Below are 20,580 nucleotides of genomic sequence, written 5' to 3'. Positions count from 1 at the left end.
GTCTTCATTGCTTAAATCAGACTGCAAAATACAAGGCAGTTTCATTTTTCTTGGATTCTGCCTTGCAAATTGCTTGACAATGTCACTAACATTCACATCAATGTCCCTGTGCACTGACATCAGACACAGACCAGTGAGTCTTTCCTCCCCCATTGTTGAACGACAGCTTGTTTTCACATTCCCTAACGTTGAAATGCTCCTTTCGCATTCACAGCTTGTCACTGGAAATGTTGCTGCAATTTTTAATATCGTATAAATGTTTGAGAAAATCTGTCTATTGCATGCTTTTAATGCAGCACTTAATGTTAAAGGGGGGTTGGGATCATTTACCCACTTACACCTCCAGCACTCAATGTCTGCCTGAAGTGTTCCTGGTGAAGGGAGGTCATCTAACTAGTACTCCAGACTGGTGTCATGCATATTTAATTGAATTGTCTTATTTATCATACTATCAGTATAAAGAAAGTTGTTAATAAATTTAAACTCAATCTTTTTGTTCTTTCATTGCAATATTTTAGAGTTAAACATTTAACAAACTGAATAAACTTAACGCAATTAACGGATTATAATACCAAATCATTTTTTTAATAAATTCTCACCTTAGGCTAAAAAAACTTTGGCTCCGAGTCTGTCTCTGTGTTTTTTGGTTTTTAGGATGGACCAAAAAATCGATCCAGCGTTGTTGCCTTTCGCTTCATTGTGATGAAGACAATGTTGTGAAACGCTGTATTATATACCGCAAGAAACGTCTCCATATATAACGTCCCCATGGTTATGACAATACACTGTTAATTGGTATACTTGCCTTGAAAACAACGTTAAAGATCAACCAGACGCTTATTGAATGTAAACGACAGACGCTCACTGTTATCTAGACGCTTTAAATCTACGGCCGCAAAGAGTTTTTGCTACGGTGATAATTGAGTGTTAACGTCTGAAAGGTGCCCCCTGTGGATAGTAGACGGTAAGGTTGTTAAGATAAAAAGCAAGAAGGGGAGGCACTTCCTTTGTCGGAAATCGGGGAAATCAGAACATCTGGCCAAGTTGGTTTCACAAACACACACAAATATTTTTTTTGTCTTCAGCCGCTGGGGGGGGGGGGGGGGCACGTGCCCCCCCCCCCCGGTCAATTCGTGCCTGTAATAATAACACGGTTTTGATGTTGATTTTTGATGTTGAGGATATGTAACAAAAGAAACATTAATATGAGAATATTCAACAACAGTTTTAACAATTGAAACATGATATTGTATGCGGCATTAAAAAAACGAACAATTCATATGCAAGCTTGGTTTTTGTTTTAAAAATATATACCGCATGTGTTCAAACGTAAACATGCAAACGTGAATACACAACTTTGTCAGTATGAACATTATAAAATTAATATGTCCACACGGTACGTAGCATTGACTAGTAATAATTTCCTCGAATGCAACTGCTTTCAACCGAGTCCTCTGACTTAATCATGATTATTTCATAGTCTGTGAGGTCGTGCGCACGCTTTAATCGTCTGTGGAATAATTACAGGTTTTCACCCACATTCCAAACAACATAAGATTATGTGGATTTACATATATATATATAGATATGGATTACTTCGTAGTGTCGAAAAACGAGGCGGTATTATTGTCGTAGAACAATGCTTCAAATATGTCGAATGTTGCGTATTCAACACGGCGTTTGCATACAAACTCCTCGTTTAAAGTTTATTGTTTAGCCCTGTAATCCAAAACTGTCTCAATACTGAAGTTAAACGGTTATGATAACTCTCGAATTGATTTGTAGTATCAGTATATTTTATTAAGCAAATATATTTCGTTTTATTTTGGCATTAATAATTGATGATTTTACGCTTTTGATATTGTAATGTATAAAATGATTTATGACCTTAATTTATTCCCCCATTAGCATGAATTTAGCTTCAAATACAAGCATCAGTACGATAAAATAAAGATGAGCATGTCACAACTTGCACACGAAATGATCCACAATTTCGTGGGTATAGTGCCCACGAACTTAGGAGCAAGCCCGGTATATAACACAGCGCTGCGGATGTATTTCGTATTTATTTAGTTCATTTTACAAATTAGTGGTATATAAATAATATATGATTAACGGTGAGTTTGCGTCCGTAGCTCAAAATTTAGTGTAAAGCATGGTCTTTCACTGAACCATATCAATGGACTAAACTGTGTGGAATCCATCTTGTGATTGTTGGATTTCTCTATGTATCATATCTTATCCGTTATATTCCTAGACGGCCGCTGGTGACGGTATGTCCCCTATTGGGTTTTAGAAAGACATACTGCAAATTGAATGTGGTGTGTGTCGAGAGATTTTATGGTACAGACAGACATGATAAAAGCAATATTGATAACTTATATCCAATCTTCTTACTAGATCGGAAAAGTTCAGACACGGTAGGCATTTCTCTTAATATATTGTGCCAATACATGGATGAGTAGAAATTGCTAAATTCAAGTATGAATTAACATTAACATCACCATTTTGAAACTGGTTCTTTGTTTTCGAATGGATAATATTAGTATACGCATTAACATGAATTCGTGTGCATCTACATCCATATTAAGATAATCCCTGAGACACATGGATGATGTGGAATGCATTGAATTTAACACAAACTAAATTGTACAAACAGAAACCATATTTACAGATGTTAAAGCGGCTTAAGTAGGATGACATTTTCATTCAATGATCTTTTTAGTGCTTAGGCGGACATCACTGTCGTACTTGTCTTTTAAAGCTTATATTTTGTAGCCAATATAATGAACCATAAAGTAATGGCGAATTTGCAGAAATTAGATCGACATACATTATGTTTAAGAAACCTACCATGAATGCGCATTTGCTGTTTGTAAATTAAAACGTCAGTCATTTGTTACACAAATTAGAGTGTAAGTTTCAAATGGTGTACATCACGCTTCCCTATGTGCATATTTAGTCTTACGTATGATTTATATTTTAATTCCAAATCTAAATCGGACATTACTTGATTCTTACCAATTGTTGTTTTCACTTAAGTCATAATAGCAAACAACGTTTTTTTAACTGAGCTGATACAGCGCATATATAAGGCATATATCGATGATATCTAATAACATTATATTATCATAGGTTTTTGTGTTTTATAATTCGAATTAATCAGTGTTTAGAGATTATATTAACAATATTGCATCGAAAATGTTGAGAACATTCGTAAATATAACAGTTACACCAATTAACAAAATCAATGCACATTTATTTAATGATTTACTGCCCTGAAGTGAACAACAATAAACAGGTAATAAACAAATTCGGTTGTAACTTTTCGCATTATTGAAGACAAAGCCCTGGTTTGTAATGATTTAAATATTCAATTGCAGTATTTTGTACGCAAAATTACCGTTTTATTTCTATTTGAGTATAGTATCATTAAAGTGGTGTAAAATATGTTTAAATCAAACTGCATACTTTGATTTTTTATTTGCTGCAAAATGTCTTAAGTGTTTTTGGTAAATTACGTTTGCCATCTGTTTTAGAATGTTTCTCTAAAGCTTGAAAAACGTTCTACTTGAACATTTCTATGAAGTTTAGAAATAGCCAAAAATAAGAGTCTTGGTGATTTTAGGATGGAGAATAGTTCGAGTGTAAGAATTTCTAAGTATACTGAACTATTCCCTCATATGTAACACATTTACAAAAAGACTTGTTCGCATTGCTGCATGTTCTGAGTGCATTTGATAATTGCTTGTTGTTATTGTTGCCGTTTTTTACTTTGTCACGAAAAGCTTTTTTTAGTTTATGGTGACACAATATCTTGTTTGTTATTTGAAGGCTTCCTTACTAAATAAAAACGAATATATACTCTATTTAAATAAACTTTACATTATTCCCACTCTATTTTCAAATGTTGATCAGTATTTTAACATGTTCAGATATTTTACCAATACGCACTATTTGTTTGATGGCTACTCGTTTGATTCTATTTATACAAATGAACGCCCTTTTCTTTATCACTATACTTTGTTTCTCGTTACAAATATGGCAAATAAGACATTTATTACAATATAAATCAGCAGCGCAATATTTAGTAATAGAAATGTTAAACGATTCGCTATTTGAGTATTTGTCAAATACGAGATTTTGCCAATATCATTGAGCTTCCATTAAATTTTATTAGATTACCAGACAGAAATATTTTACCAATATTGAATTAGCCCATACCATCATAGCTACTTGAAGATCTTGAGATGTTATTTATATTTCCGATTCAAAAGGGCGACCTGTAACACATGTGTACCAATCTAATTCTAATTATGCTTCCCCAAAATAGTCCCTATTGATTTATTGAAATGCTGGGCTGTGAATAAAGAAGACACCGAAATTACATGTTCTTTCGAATAAACACAATTGACGACAGAAGCTGGCACTCTCTATAATTATTTGCATTAACATTATTTCTGTACAGGCTTTATATCTGTTCGACTAAATCGTAAATTAGTGAATAACCACTCAGTCGACAGACTTTCCCGTTGCAACAAATCTCTTTATGTTTTGACTACTCGGACAATAAAGTTATATATCATCTGATGAATGTTGTCACCTTTAATTTAGATTATTACTGCATTTTAAGATCGGATAAAGGCATGTAAACCGATTTTAATCAGTTGCTTGAACTTTTTTCATATAAAACAACATAGTAAACCGCCATATTTTTAATACGGTATATTGTAACCAATAATATCGTATAGTTAACTGTTAATCCAAACAATCGCCTTTGAAGATATCCGACGTGTCCTACCACAGTACATATCAGCTCTGATTTTCGTGGCAAATGATTGTTCATTCGATCCACGATTGACAAACATTGATGGAGAATCTGTTTGGTCCAGTCATCGTCTACATACCTGGGTTGAGATCATTCATCAATGAAGCACACACATTTTTTGTACGTTTGAATCATAATTGAACACGCGTGTTACTTAAACTATTTGATTAAAACGCATGCGTGTGACATACGCCGATTGTAGGATGATTGATCCATTCGATTTAACGGCAATATTTTTGTATACAACTTGTACCGCATGTGCAATACAAGCATTTAAGTATCACATCTTACATAGCGACCATTTGGTGTGCTATGAAATCAATGAATCACTAAAGTATTAAAACGTTTTGTGCTTATTACATTAGTGTATAGCTTTATATAGCATGGTGTGAAAAACACACAAAAATACGCGTTTAGGCAAATTAAGAATCAACAAACGGTTAGCAGAAGACCAATTTGGATAAAAAGTCACCTAAAAGAAATCATAACAATCATAAAGTTCCCGTTCAGAACTATACAGCTCAAGGAAAGCTGCGATCACCTGCGAACATGGCACAACATATTTAACCAGCCCATTAAGAAGAGATTCCACCTTGTGTCGACTCCAAAGTCCTGCTGTGGAGAAGCCGATCAAACGGCTGAACTTATTCGTCATGTGTGCAGAAACCGCAAAACAGTGAGAGAAAATGCATGGCCCGAGCCTGTGATGCTGCAGGAGGAACTGTACGGACAGGTAGAGGCTCAACGGAAGATAGACCGTTTCCTTCTTGACTCTGGACTCCAAGTATAGCGGCGATCGAGGAAAAGAAGAAGCGCAATATTAATGAACTGTATTAAATTATCCGTAATATCAACTTAATGTGTTGATTACTTAATTTATGTTCACTTTATTAAGATGATCAAGCGTTGTTTCATTGTTCTATGTCGGTAATGATAGTTGTGTAATATTAAATTCAAACATTTGATTCATTTTACCATACTTTAAAAAGGTTGTTCAAAAACTCAAAACAAAACAATACAAGAACATATCATATCTTCCAGCAATACTCTGTGCAGTCAACTTTCTATTTTTTCTGACGGTAAACACATATCCACGCCCTATATCAACCAGTGTTTAAAGATCCCTTTATGTGTTTATTGATCCTACTGTTTACTTACATATACGAGCGAATTAGTCGGTCTTCGGTTAAAGAAAGCATAAACCGTAGTCCGAAATAGAAAATCCAATACAGCGAGACATCGAGGCATGTCTGCGTTCATCGTTTGATATTGCTTTATATCGGATGAATGCACCTTCAAAGCGTAATTTGTAAATAAGGATTGATTTACAATCCGATTTGACTGGACAGGTGTAAATAAGGCTATTTGTTAACCGCTGAAAACGGATTAAAATACATGCGAAATAAATCTTCACCGGTGAAATTTGTAGTAATATGAATTAAAGTCAGTTGAAGACTTAAAACAGTGTATTATCAGACACAATGTAGTTATGAAAGATTTGCAATAAATAATATATTCGCATTTCTATAATGAACTTGCAGTGAGTAGTCAATAATATGAATTAAATGCTGTGTTGTATGATTGTGAAGGAATACGCAGACTTGTTAAAGAAAGCAACACTTCAATAGGAATCTGTACTTAAGCGAGTCTATTATTATAATAACAAACAGTTTACGGTGCTGCATATGAGTCAAGAGCGAAACTATTAGTGATGCGAAACCTTGTACTAATGGTTGTAAGGAAACAATAAGAAGATCGTTCAATTATAAGGTACGTGTAAATATTTTGCTGATTTATTGTATTCATATAACTACTGCGAGCAGGTTATATAAGTGATAAATTTATTAACTTATTTATTTGGACAGCATCAAAAACGTATATATTAAGACGCATTGATGAATAAAATTAAAATAAAAAATATTTCTTACACAAACGGTTTCGTTTTTCGACAAAGAAAAGCAATGGACACTTATATATCTGATGGTATATTCAAAATGTTTTGATCGGCCAGTCCGCAAGATCTAATATTTAATGTTTCCGTTATCGAATGCATTAAGACTAAATTTCATTACTAGTGCAATAACTTGTTTCTTGTTGTTTACTAATTGCTTTATTAGGTGAAAAGAAAACGCTTTGTTTCTATTATCAGTGCTTATCAGAGGAAGACATGCTGTTTCTGAAATCGTGCTAAATAATTGCTAACCAAAATAAACACCGTAATCTGCAACGACATGCTGAAGCGGGGCGTTGTTTTTTTTTTATACATTCCGTAATTTCTCGAATTAATCTATATTTGTGAATTGACTATATGACAAAATGATTAATATCCTGTCATTTTGTTCAATGTCTTCATTTTATCAAACTATTTTATGATTTGTTTGATGAACGATAACGTGATATATGAATTCGGTCTATGCAGCTATATTGACTTTATAATGTTTTGTTCTATTGAAGTTTTATCCTCTAATTGTCACATACGAACTATCTAGTCAGAGCGGAACAGAATATATGGATATTGATGGCATAATTGATTGCTTTCGTTACACATATGTACAAGTCGTGTTCAAATTCCTTATTCTCTGAAGCAATCTTTAAACCTTTTACCAATATGTGTCATTAAATAAAGAGTTTATTTTATTCTTTACAGTAGTATCGATCCCAACCATGGTAATAAACGAATACTCAATAAAGAGGTGCCACTTTGCATTATCTTGTTAAGTCCAATATTAATCCATTGATATATTTAAACATTACTTAATGATGCGACATGTTCTCTTTCAATTTTGATAATTTAAATTTGCTATTAACTTTCACTACTTTACAAAACGTCTCGTAATGTGCAGCCTTTATCTAATCAATTAACTTTCTGCTTTTCAAACGGTTTGCATTAAGTAGTCGTCTTATGTATGAGATTTATTTACCTATTGATCCATAAGTCTACATTTAGTTAGTTTTGTGACGGTTGCGTTAAGAAAACAAAACCCAAATACCTAATACAACGAATCAAAACTGTGCTTGCTCGGTGATACAGCTTAATATCTGATACATATAGATTTAAAACGCAATTTATAAATACTCGATACTTTTAAAATCTCATTTGGCAAGTAGTAAGAAGATTATGTGATACAATCGTAAGCGTTCACATATTTTAAATGCACGTTTTTTGTATAGGTTAAATCATCAGTGTAACACATTGTAATACGAAAAGTATCATTGTGACTTTATTGGATTGAGGTATAGGATCCGATTATAAATATTTAATATATAGCTATGATTTGTTCATATAAAAATACTGATAACCTTATACAGTCGAAACCCGATGGCTCGATCTCGTCGGGACCGGTATAATCGGAAACATGCCATAATATAATTATTAACGATGGATACCTTACGTTTGTCACATTACCTAATTATAATACATTAAAGAAAAGCTGGAGAAAAAACGAAATTAAACAAAGTTATAACTGCTTTTGCTAATGGTATAAGGTTCTTTGATTTCGGAACACCACAACGTTTGTGACTCTGCGTGAACTCTAAATGCATACGAAAGCGCGTCTTATTCAGAAAAACATACAGCTGACATATTCCATATTCGTGAAGTGCAGATAGAGAATACTAGGTCGGTGCCGAATAAAGCGAAGTTTATTTTGCGAGGCTAAGAAAATCTGAACAACGAGCCTTGGAATTTTAACTTACATATTACACATCTTATTACGACATCATATACCATTAAACAGGTTTTATCAGCATTGCATATACAGTAAATATTGTATAATCTGGTATAAATATTATGATACTTTGAGTTGAACAATAATAATGAGCATGTTATATAATTATTTCCTTACCAATCAAATAAACGTGTTGATATACTTAAGTCATTAATAATGATTAAAGTAACATTACTACTCAAAATCAACGAAAATTTAGTACAATATTTCGTAAAATAAAGCTCAACAATTAAACATCATTGTTCCTTATGGACATTGTCGAAATTTCAACGCCAGGTGTGGTCTGGTAAAATAGATGTTTGTGGATACAAAATGCTCGTTTTTATTATGGTTTTAACATGGTACCATTAAAGTGTGCGTGTGTCGTATCAATAGATCAATTCGCAAGAAATTAACATGGAATTTATTGTGGTCACAAATAAATAAAAACGAGCATTTTGTTTCTTCAAAAATCTATGTAATCATACCACATCTAGCGTTGAACTTGTGCCTATTGCTATAAGGAACACTAATTGTTTAGGTGTTAACTTTATTTTACGACATACTTTACGACATTTTCGTTGATTTTGAGCGTTAAAGAGACTTTAAGTGATCGTTTTGCACAACGTTCCTGTTCTTAATACCATGTTTAGGTTTTATCAATGTCATAACAATAGCCACAAATTACTTGTAGACACAATTGTGTTGTAATACAGTCAAATGCTTAAGCCGAACGTATCTTCGGTGGTATGTGCCGCGGTGTCTTGCCTTGATTAGATAAATAATACCATGCCATTTGGTGCAATTTCTGCCTCAATTAAAACTATTGAATATTGTGTTTAAATCGCAATTACACGATAAGTCGTAGATAAACTATCTGTTCTTTTCTGATTTTTTAAACTACGCGTTTCTGTTTAATAACAAGTTTTAACCGGTGACAGTGCCCCCGAGTGTTGGTAACAATTTATGTATATCATGGTCTGTCAGAGACCCATCTCAATAGAGTTGTAACGATTAACAATACATCTTGGACGTGAAGGTTTCTGTATGCTTCATATCGTCTTCGCAGAATCCATAGACAGTTACTGGTGACAGTAAGTCCCAGAAGTCGGTGTTAAGAAAGGCTTACTACAAATTACATTGTTCCTGCAAAGAATAATTTTGTGGTTTAACAAGACATGATTCAAGCATTATCAATGTCGTGTGTCCTTACATCATTCTATTATAATATAGTGTATTCATACCACGCAACAAATGTATGAACGCATAGCAAATGAATGAAATTATTCTTTTCTACTAAAGTAGACCTGGAAGTGTTCTTAATAATCTGAAGTCAGTCTTGTCCATTTCGTCACATGAATTTCTGCCACAGAGGTTTTTTGTACATGGTTGAAACTATGCGAAAAATAAAATAGCTAACTTCAAGCACACTTATAGGATGCCATGTTTAAATTTGACACCTATAATGAGACATTTTTAACATTATTGCCTGCAAAATTAATAATTAGGTGCTACTAATGGCACACACCGAACTAATCATTACCCTTATTTAAAACACAAAACAGGATTAAAGAATATTTATTCGAATGAATAAACAAGCACATTCATTTGGTCTGTGTTACTCCTGTTTGCTTTGCATTAACCATGCATTCATCCTAATAAAAATCAATTAAAGTAATATTAAGACACGTAATTTGTAAGATTCATAAAAACGCTTGAAAGAAAAACAAACAGTTTCATTTTTCACTTTTAAAGATACACTAACTCTGGTTATGTGATTGATGTGTAAAAAAACCCGTTAATGCAATTTTATATAAGAAAATCACCTTACCTAAATAGTTGTACGATGACGTTGATAATTATGGCCAATTAATGTCTGCTGTTGCTTTTTGTTCGCGTCATATTAAGTAATAAAAACCTGATAAGATAAAAATCGTGCGAATGTTAAAATAATGTTCTTGATTGACATCTGCATACAACTCTTGTGTGTGTGTGTGTGTGTGTGTGTGTGTGTGTGTGTGTGTGTGTGTGTGTGTGTGTGTGTGTGTGTGTGTGTGTGTGTGTGTGTGTGTGTGTGTGTGTGTGTGGTGTGTGTGTGTGTGTGTGTGTGTGTGTGTGTGTGTGTGTGTGTGTGTGTGTGTGTGTGTGTGTGTGTGTGTGTGTGTGTGTGTGTGTGTGTGTGTGTGTGTGTGTGTGTGTGTGTGTGTGTGTGTGTGTGTGTGTGTGTGTGTGTGTGTGTGTGTGTGTGTGTGTGTGTGTGTGTGTGTGTGTGTGTGTGTGTGGTGTGTGGTGTGTGTGTGTGTGTGTGTGTGTGTGCGTGCGTGCGTGCGTGCGTGCGTGCGTGCGTGCGTGCGTGCGTGCGTGCGTGCGTGTGTGTGTGTGGTGGAGGGGGTGGGGTACATACACTATCGAGAAAATAACCTCGAGTAATATAACCAACTAATTTGAGCTCGGATTCCAATATCTTCATAATATTTGCAATACACATGCAGCAAACGCCGTACGTATCTGCGCATTTGTACATTCTTGATTTCATTTGATTTTACCAAATTAAACAGTAATATTGCATATGAATTATTTCAAATAAATAAGGGTGTGTGTGTGTTTATTAAAAAGTAGACATCGTTTACCTGAGCGTCAAACTAAGTGTGCAAACAATATTTTTAGTGTAATGAGTTAACTAATATGTCCGTTTATTATGCTGGTAATATTTTAATGTTCGATGTACATATATGATGTTGAGACTTTATATCTTTGCAGTGCAACGTTCAACCCGGTTCAACAGTTTCCTTAACACATAACACACATTCCAGCCTGGTATGGGTAGTTCAAAACAAAACATTATTCTTAATGTCAAAGTAGGTAATTTAGTCAATATTTAAATAAACCTTAACATGGTATATTTCTTGATATTCGGAATATGGCAGGCGCGTTTTTGATACGGTAAACTATATATTTGTCAATTATTTCAAGGTAATTTATTAATAACATAGAGAATATTGTTGGATTCCGTGAATTATCGATTTTAATTTACGAGTGATCATAGAAAATAATATTTTCACGAGTGGCGCAGCAGTTTATATACATTGTTTAAGAGTTTAACTTAAAATTTCGCTGGGATAATGACGTCATTTCGTAAAAAAATGACGTCATTTCACAGTAGACAGTGAAAATTATCGATAATTTTCACTGATAATTTTCATTGTTTGAAACAGTGAAATTATCAGTTTTAATTTACTGATATTTCTCTATAAACCACCGGAAAGCATAAAATAAAAATGTTGTTTAATAGAAACATGTATAATATTACACTCTTCTTACACTTGAAAAGGATCTTAACGGGGTTGTTATAAAAAGTATTCAATACACATGTATTAACTAGCTACTCTTTTAAATTTTAATTCAAAGAATGTTTCATTCATTCGCATAATTAGCCTATTTAAGCGCTCTATAAATTTCTAATCTCTTATTGATAAGGTCATTTTCGATCTACAAGTGCAAAATAACGCGCATTTCGAGTCCCATTATTCTTTCGATAATACTGAATAGTTTAATACTAACTGTGCAAGTCAGTTCATAATCTATTTGCGGTAGCATTGCTTTTTAATTTTTATTAACTTCTAAGTATGTGCTATCCAGTCTTTAATGTCTTTCAATAAAATCAAATGAATAAAATAAGTATTGTAATGCGATAAAAGTCTTTTCATAATACTTTCGTTTCATCTTATAAAATACTTAGTATAATTTATTACTTAGAATAAATGTATTCACTTTTTTTTTTAAAAAGTGCATTTGCATGTGTGTTTTCGTTTATGGTTAATGTTTCTTATGGTGAAAACATTGGGCAGTAAACGGTCGTTTATTACTGGTACATATGGATGTCTGTGGTTATGTCATAGTTCTAAGAATCTTGGGTCCGAGTAGTTGTCTTATAACGACCGAAACATCTGTGGAATGAGAGTCACGTTTCAATTGATCATTTTGCCACAATACATTATTTATGGCAATATTAACAATTCAATATTTAAATCAATGCCGTTTGTCTTTTAAGACATTTATTTTAATGCTGCAACCGTATAAAGAGAGGGATAGTAAGATAACCAACGGTCGTGTATGTTTGGATATGCTTATCCGTTGTTAATGGGCACTCAGCCTCCGAATATATCCACGAGGATCGTTGAAAATAAATAGTAAATCTTGTCGTTTCTATATCTTTAATTATACATTTGATAATAAATGTCGGGATGTGCTGCAAGACATGAATAGTTACTTTCAGTAAAGGTTTTCGTGGATAAAATAACTGGCAAAGCCTTCTCGCTTAACTTCAAACGCAATCAAGTCCATTGCGACGCTTTTCATCGTTCAGTCTGCTAGAAAAGCCATTCCAGAAATTATGTTTATATACAAATACGAATAATATAAATAACACTTACTCAGTATCACTTCAAACGGTTAAATAATATTTTGTTTTTGATTCGCCGTATTAACATTGAAGAAGCGCAGTTAATTTCACATTTATTGACTCATTACTTTGATTGAGATATATGTTCATCGAGCTGCATGTAGCTATTTTATTCGTCAACTAAAATCGTTTTCGAAAAATGATAACTACAAAAACACATATATTATCAAATATTGAATGCAATGCATGAATTGCAAATAAACATATTTGAAACTGACTATACTTCGTGACCACTTAAGTCTGATTTTCCTTTGAATAAACAACGGGTCATGAAATTAAAGGGACCTTTTCACATCTTTGGCATGTATTGAAGTGTGTCATTAAATGCGTTATATTGATAAATGTAAACATTGGATCTAAAAAAACTAGAATACAATTTTAGAAAATTAGCCCTCAACTGGACTCGAACCACTGACTCATGGAGTAAAGGTCTATCGCTTAGACCACGCGGCCATCCGTGCTCATACAACAAACGCTGTATTTTATACTTTATATAAGCAATCCTCGTAGTGTCGCAATATATAACGACAACACAAGCCCTCTCCAAATTATTCAATCGGTATGCGCTTTAAGCTTAAAGCGGGTATATACGATTTTGTCAAATATTTATGAATTTATCTAAACTGTGTAAACAACTTTTATATATATTTCAATATAAATTAAAATAAAAGTTAAGAAGAACATGTGTCGAAAAATGCGAAATAAGCCAGATATTTAATTCTGAAATTGAAAACGGCTGTACAGCCGAATTCGCCAGCATGTATACCATACATGTACGATGTGCATCTAAACTTAGTTTAACGGTTTATTTGAATTCCTGCAACGATATCTATTCATACGACACACGAACACTATCTCCGATCCTAATACAAAGACGAATGCTTCGGTTATTGTAGGAAAATATGTACGTCACTATCGGCTCGGGGCGATCATTTGTCTTTGCTGCATTTATGAAATTCGGCTTTAATGTATAAGTTTTCTTGCCTATTTTGTGTTATTGTAACATATTTTATCAATATATTACAATTAAACACATATAAAAAATCGTATATACCCGCTTTAATAATTTTCAGTTTTTTAATGGTCAATAGATGCATATTTTTGAGCATAGTAAATGTTCAGTATTACATCATAAAAATTATAACTGCAACGAAAAATTGCGATTCTGAAACATTTTGTTTTAATTTTGTTCATTCACCGAGTGTGAAAAGGCCCCTTTAATATAATAGTACCAAAACCGGAAATTATGTTAGTACGAGTGTATAATATGAGCTTATTTCGTGTATAAATACATTTCTCATTTCTTAATGCAATCGGTAAGACACAATGCTTGCTATGGATAACTACCATCTCTTTATCGCAGTGTGAGGAAACTAATTATGTAATACTTTTGTAACATAATGTTTGATTCATGTGATGCACGTGTGTTATTCAAGTGGACTGTCAATGATATTGTTTAATTATAAAAAGGATGACTTGATCATACGATTTTTTACATGCGTTTAATTGAAATATATTGATAAAATAGGTTACAATAACACAAAATAGGCAAGATAAATTATGCATTAAAGCCGAATTTTATACAAATGCAGCAAAGACAAATTAGCGCCCCGAGCCGATTGTGACGTACATATTTTCTACAATAACCCAAGCATTCGTCTTTGTATTAGGATCGGAGTTAGTGTTCGTGTGTCGTATGAAAAGATATCGTTGCAGGAATTTTAAACTAAGTTTAGATTCACATCGTACATATATGGTATACATGCTGGCGAATACGGCTGACCAGCCGTCTTCAATTTTAGAATTAAATATCTGGCTTTTTTCGCATTTTTCGACACATGTTCTTTTGAACTTTTATTTTAATTTATATTGAAATATATAATATATAATAAGTTTTTTAAACATGTTATATAAATTCATAAATATTTGACAAAATTGTATAATCTCGCTTTAAAGACATGTGCAATCAAATATTAGTTAAGGCTCAAATGCAATCAGATTGCCTCAGTCTTGTATGCTCAACTCGATAGTATAAGAGACTCGAAGTCGTATTATACATTCAATATGTAATGTAATAATTCTGAAAAATAGTAATTAATATTATTATTTTTTAAATTATTTCGCCTTATTCTTTGAGTGCTGACAATGTTGAAATCGATACCGCATGCAACTGTATTAGCAGAATTCGTATTTGATAACCCGCTACGAAAGTATAGTGTCTGTCTGCACACTAATGTGCAACAGTGTGAAAGAATCCCCTCTCAATGTCTATATTTTCATAAGAATACGAAATATATGTTATTAATCATGGAAAGTCTTTGGTCATCATATGATTTCACTTAAAAGCATGCGATGGCTCTTAACTTTACGTTCACGTCATAAGCACCTCGTCCGTTTCGATCTAACCGTGTTATCACGCTGTTTTCACTCACCGCTCGATAATGATACTCGTTTCTTTAGAATTTTTGCTAAATTCTTTAAAGGAAACGCTTATGCTGAGTGTTGTGTCAATTAACTAAGCCAATGTATCGCATACGAATACCATGTTGAAGTTTGTGAAGTTACCTACCTCTATATTTCTTAAGCTATAGAATTGCATGTATGTGACATATTTAATGACGATTAAGTGAAGAAGTAAAAGATATAGTTCAATGATTAGAAAGTTCTGGGGCTATGTGTCACTAAACCTAACCATAGGCACTGCGCCTATGCATGGGAAAGTGCGGTACGGGGATACTTTGTATTGACTTTGTTTACGTTTCCTGATAATTCGATATACATGTAGATATCACGTGATTACGAATGAGTGTGCGTCAGATCGCTAAAAATGTAATGTATAACATCGTATTGCACTGACCCATCTTTGCATTGTATGTGTTTTGTATGTTTCTTATCGCCTCCGTTGAACTCCTAGACGGTCACTGGTGACAGAATGCCCCAGGTTGGTGTTTAGAAAGCCATACCGAAAACTTGAATGTGGTGTTCGGCGAAAGATTTTATGGAATGTATCCTATATTCTAAATTAGCCGGAAAAGGGCAGCAACAGTATGGATTCCCTATATTCCATTGTACCAATAAGTAAGTAGAACGGATTTACATTAATTCGTGTGTGGATACAATAATGATTGAACCTCGTGGGTGGTATATACAGAAATCATGTTTACAGATGTTTGACCGTCTGTAGTAGAATTACATTTGATTATGTAATTGAATGTTTAGTGGTCGGTCGAAAATGACTACCGCATTTGTCTTCTAACGCTAATACGTTGAAGGCAAGTATTGTTTGTTATGTTAAGTGAAACATTATGTAACTAGAAATGGTGCGGCAGAGGTCGACGCGTATCCCCACGCCGCATGTTTGACCCAGGGGCGCCCCAGGGTTTGTAATGGAGCCATGCATAGTTGAGATCGACCGTATTGTCATAAGAGAGGTAACTTCAGTATCAATTTGAAGTAAATTGGTGTAGAAATGAAAAAGTTAATGTTAAAAAACCTAAAGAAAATGATTATAGTTATAGGCAATTTTGGGTGGGTGTGGCCAATTAGGGCGGGGCGCCCCAGGGTTGGTTATAGGGCCATGCATAGTTGAGATTGACCGTATGGTCATAAGAGAAGTTCAGTATCAATTAGAAGTGAATCGGTATAGAAATGAAGAAATTATAGTAAAAGGCAATTTTGTGTGGGCGTGGCCTTTGTGGGCAGGGCGTCCCAGGGTTGGTACTGGGGCCATACATAGTTGAGATTTGACGTATTGTCATAAGAGAGGTTCAGTATCAATTTGAAGTAAATGGGCAAATGCATAGTTGAGATTGACTGTATTGTCATAAAAGAGGTTCAGTATCAATTTGAAGAGAATCAGTGAAGCAATGAAGAAATTATAGTAAAAGGCAATTTTGGGTGGGCGTGGCCTATGTGGGCGGGGCGACCCAGGGTTGGTTATGAGGTTATGAATAGTTGAGATTAACTGTATTGTCATAAGAGAGATTCAGTATCAATTTGAAGAGAATCAGTGAAGCAATGAAGAAATTATAGTAAAAAGCAATTTTGGATGGGCGTGGCCTATGTGGGTGGGGCGCCCCAGGGTTGGTAATGGGACCATAACTAGCTGAGATTGACCATATTGCCAAAAGAGAGGTTCAGTATGTTTTTGAAGTGAATCGGTGTAGAAATGAAGAAATTATAGTAAAATTCAATTTTGGGTGGGCGTGGGCTATGTGGGCGGAGTGTACCATGGTTGGTAATGGGTCCATGCATAGTTTAGATTGACCTTATTGTCATAAGAGAGGTTCAGTATCAATTTAAAGACAATCGGTGTAAAAATGAAGAAATAATAGTAAAAGAACCTTTAAAAATGAGTAAAAAACTCTGACCCGGCCCCACCCAAGCCCCATAACGTTTGACCCAGGGGACAGATCAAAATTCCAAATAGTGCAGGGTCGCTCATATGCTCATAGCTGCTATGTGTGTAAGTTTCAAGGTTCTAGTGCTAATAGTGTAGGAAGAGATAGTGGCCAGGACGGACGGACGGAGAGACGGCGGAGATAACCACAATATCCCCACGCTTTTCAAAAAGCGTGGGGATAATGATGAATCTACAGAAATGAAATCGACATGAACTCTGTTTAAAAGTACCTTTCATACAATCATTTTTTATGTTTGAAATTTCGTCTGTGCTGTTTGGAAATGGCTTTTAGCACGCATAGCTTTTCGCATATTTAATGTTATCGATTGGGTATGCTGATTCCGAACCGGAAAAGGACATTTCTTTGTTTCTTAACAATGGTTTGCTGTCATGGGTTTTTATTGCAAATATTCTTATTATGATTAGAAACCTGATATAGCGCATATATTGTGTCTCTATAGATGATATATACTTAAATGATATCATAGTATGTTTGAAAACCTTAAACATACGAGTTTAATCGGTGTAAAGAAATACATATTAACCATATTTCACAAAATATAGAAAGAACATTTATATTAAACAATTGTCTAGAAAACATTAACATGAAATGAATGCTCGTGTAATTATGAATTAATTTATCCTATTAGTATGTATTCTTTGGTACATTCGGTTTGTACGCATGTTTAACGCTTTATTGCCAACTGTAGTGCAGTTTCTTCAGTGATTCAAGCCAACAGCTCTGCACTACTGTTTTTCCTGTAACGCCGCTCTTGTGTTTTGTTAAAGTAAGTTTTATTACGGTATGTGTTTACTCAAGACTTCTTGTGATATTTGAAATAAACATTTCTAAAAATTCTAAAAATGATTCAATAAACGAATTTTTTGTGATTTTCTGGCGGAAATCGTTAACGTGCAAACATGTACATAACGGTTACACAATCGACCATTTATTTATAATTAAAATATTCTCAATAATACACTGGTTCACATTGCAGCACATTAGATAATTGATTGTTTTTGTGTTGTTTTTATTTCTATTATGTTGAGTGTTATACTTTAAACACCTGTTGTTGTATTGTGTGTTATTTAAAGGCTTTGAAACGAAATAAATACACACATATAATTCTGTTTAATAAACTATTTATTATCTCAGCTTTATCAGTTGATCAGTATTTAAATAACAGTAAGATGTTTTAAATTGTGATTTGTATTTGTGGTTTTTATTACAATTATTACCAATTAATACATATTTATTTAACATTATCGTTGTACATCTCTTTATTAGCATGACAAATGAGACTTTATTTGCGGTTCATATCTGCAGCGGATTGTTTTCAATAATAAATATAGATTAATGAGAAATGATTAACGATGCGCAGTTTGAGTATTCGTCAAAGAAGAAAGATAAGGCCAACATCAGTGTGCTTTGATTTGATTAACGAACATTATTTTTACCAATATTGAATTAGCCCAAATCTGTATGACCACTTTAAGATCTTGAGAGAAATTTTATATTTCCGCTTCATTAAAGCGACCATAAACTCATATATCATGGCAAGGAAAGTCGAATCTGGCTCCCGAAAAATATTCCCCGTGGTTGTATTAATTTCATAGCTTGAAATAAAATAGAAGACGCGAGCAATACTTAAGCCAACAGGATAAAACACTCCAAAAGATGTCGTGACAATGAATGTTCAATATATCGGCATGCATTATTTATTAATGATGTGAGCGAATTTCGTATTATTGGACACATTACACTTTCATAATTATAAACCATAGATAGGTCATGTATGATGGCATGTGAAAAGAGTGTATTATAAATGAAAATACATAACAGTGAGACGGTGTTATTACTATAATTATTGTTGCAAGTGTAAATAAAATTAATTGAAACATATCAGCACACTCTTTTCATAGTTAGAACCAGAACGTGATGTCCTTAAAAACATTGAGAACGCAACCCGATTGGGTATCTAACCTAGTACCACCCGATCACAAGACGCTCACCATGCCAATAGAAATATTATAACGTAAATGTATTTAATTTTCCTTGCACGTTCTGTAAGCCGTCAAATACGTTGATAGAATTGGAAACAATGCCGAGATTGCATTTCAAAAATGAAAATTCGTCTTTTCCCCTTGAATAATAAGTAATTTGTGTAAAAGTGCAAAACGGTTGAATGTTTTTCATAGTTTTAGATGGCTTGTGGCGACTTGTTCTGGCTATATTGCAGAGTGATAATTACCATGACACACCATGGTTTCTCTGTGACCCTTCAGACGCGTCTTAATGGTTTGTATGTTGCGACGTAACCAGAGTGAGGAAACACAGTTTAATGTGTGTTCATTTGCGAAACACATAGCATAGATCAGTTCGTGTATGCGTCATATTTGAGATGATTCCGGAGTAAACCGACGTGTTCATGAGTGTATTTCTCTTTCCTTATAACAAAAAGAGCAGATAACGACACTTTTGTTTGGTCATATTTCAAGTGAGGTTTAGAATAAAATAAACGCGAAGTTTACAATGTTATCACCTTCTGTGGGAACTGAGTTAAATGATAAAGTTTATTTACTTGACCCGCCTTCCGTATACAAAAAAATGCATGTTATTCCCTCGCCCCTCCTCCCTCCCCGAAAAATAAATCCACTTGAACACCCAATGAAATGATCATCATAATTGAACGCTCAATAAAATAATCGTTAAGCAGTGGTCAGTGTAATTAAAAGCAACGGACATGGGTTACGTGATGAAGTATTAACTACATTTGTATATGCACTCTCAAAGGATGAAGATCAAAACTGATAAGCAGATCTATGTCAAAATTGTCAAAATTACAGCACTGTCATAAAGTAGCAACTTCGGTATGGAGGTGTGCACATTTCAGCTTTTTGTGTTAAGTTACTACAAGGAATGCAAACAGATTAAGTAATAACTAAGGATTAAATATACCATCTGTCAATTGATATTTATGTAAATCGCGTAAACTGCAAGCGACGAAAAAGGGGTTGTGGCATGTGCTATTTATGAATAGGTTTGTTAACAATTTTGATGAGAGTATACATATTTCCTTACTTTAATAGGATCAAAGTAATTTTGAAATCGCAGTTTTGGCCTGTTCACTGTAGTTTGGTTATTGATATTGCAAGCTGAATTAAAGTTACAATAGCTGCA

General features: G+C 33.8%; 1 protein-coding gene across 2 annotated transcripts in view; it reads left to right on the top strand.

Moving 5' to 3' along the window:
* LOC127882370 (N-acetylated-alpha-linked acidic dipeptidase 2-like) overlaps positions 1 to 20,580 on the top strand; it is a 99,077-nt gene that overhangs the window by 18,761 nt on the left and 59,736 nt on the right. Inside the window, exon 1 of one of the 2 annotated variants that reach the window (XM_052430970.1) lies at positions 6,070 to 6,598. The exons of the other annotated variant lie outside the window; for it this stretch is intronic. The gene's annotated coding sequence lies outside the window, so the exon portion shown is untranslated. Of the gene's footprint in view, positions 1 to 6,069; positions 6,599 to 20,580 lie in introns of those variants that run through there. 2 annotated transcript variants of the gene reach the window in all.

Source organism: Dreissena polymorpha, chromosome 5, assembly GCF_020536995.1.
Source record: "Dreissena polymorpha isolate Duluth1 chromosome 5, UMN_Dpol_1.0, whole genome shotgun sequence".
Lineage (NCBI taxonomy): Eukaryota > Metazoa > Mollusca > Bivalvia > Myida > Dreissenidae > Dreissena > Dreissena polymorpha.
Note: the sequence above shows the minus strand (reverse complement) of the source record. Positions and strands in the feature narration are given on the sequence as shown.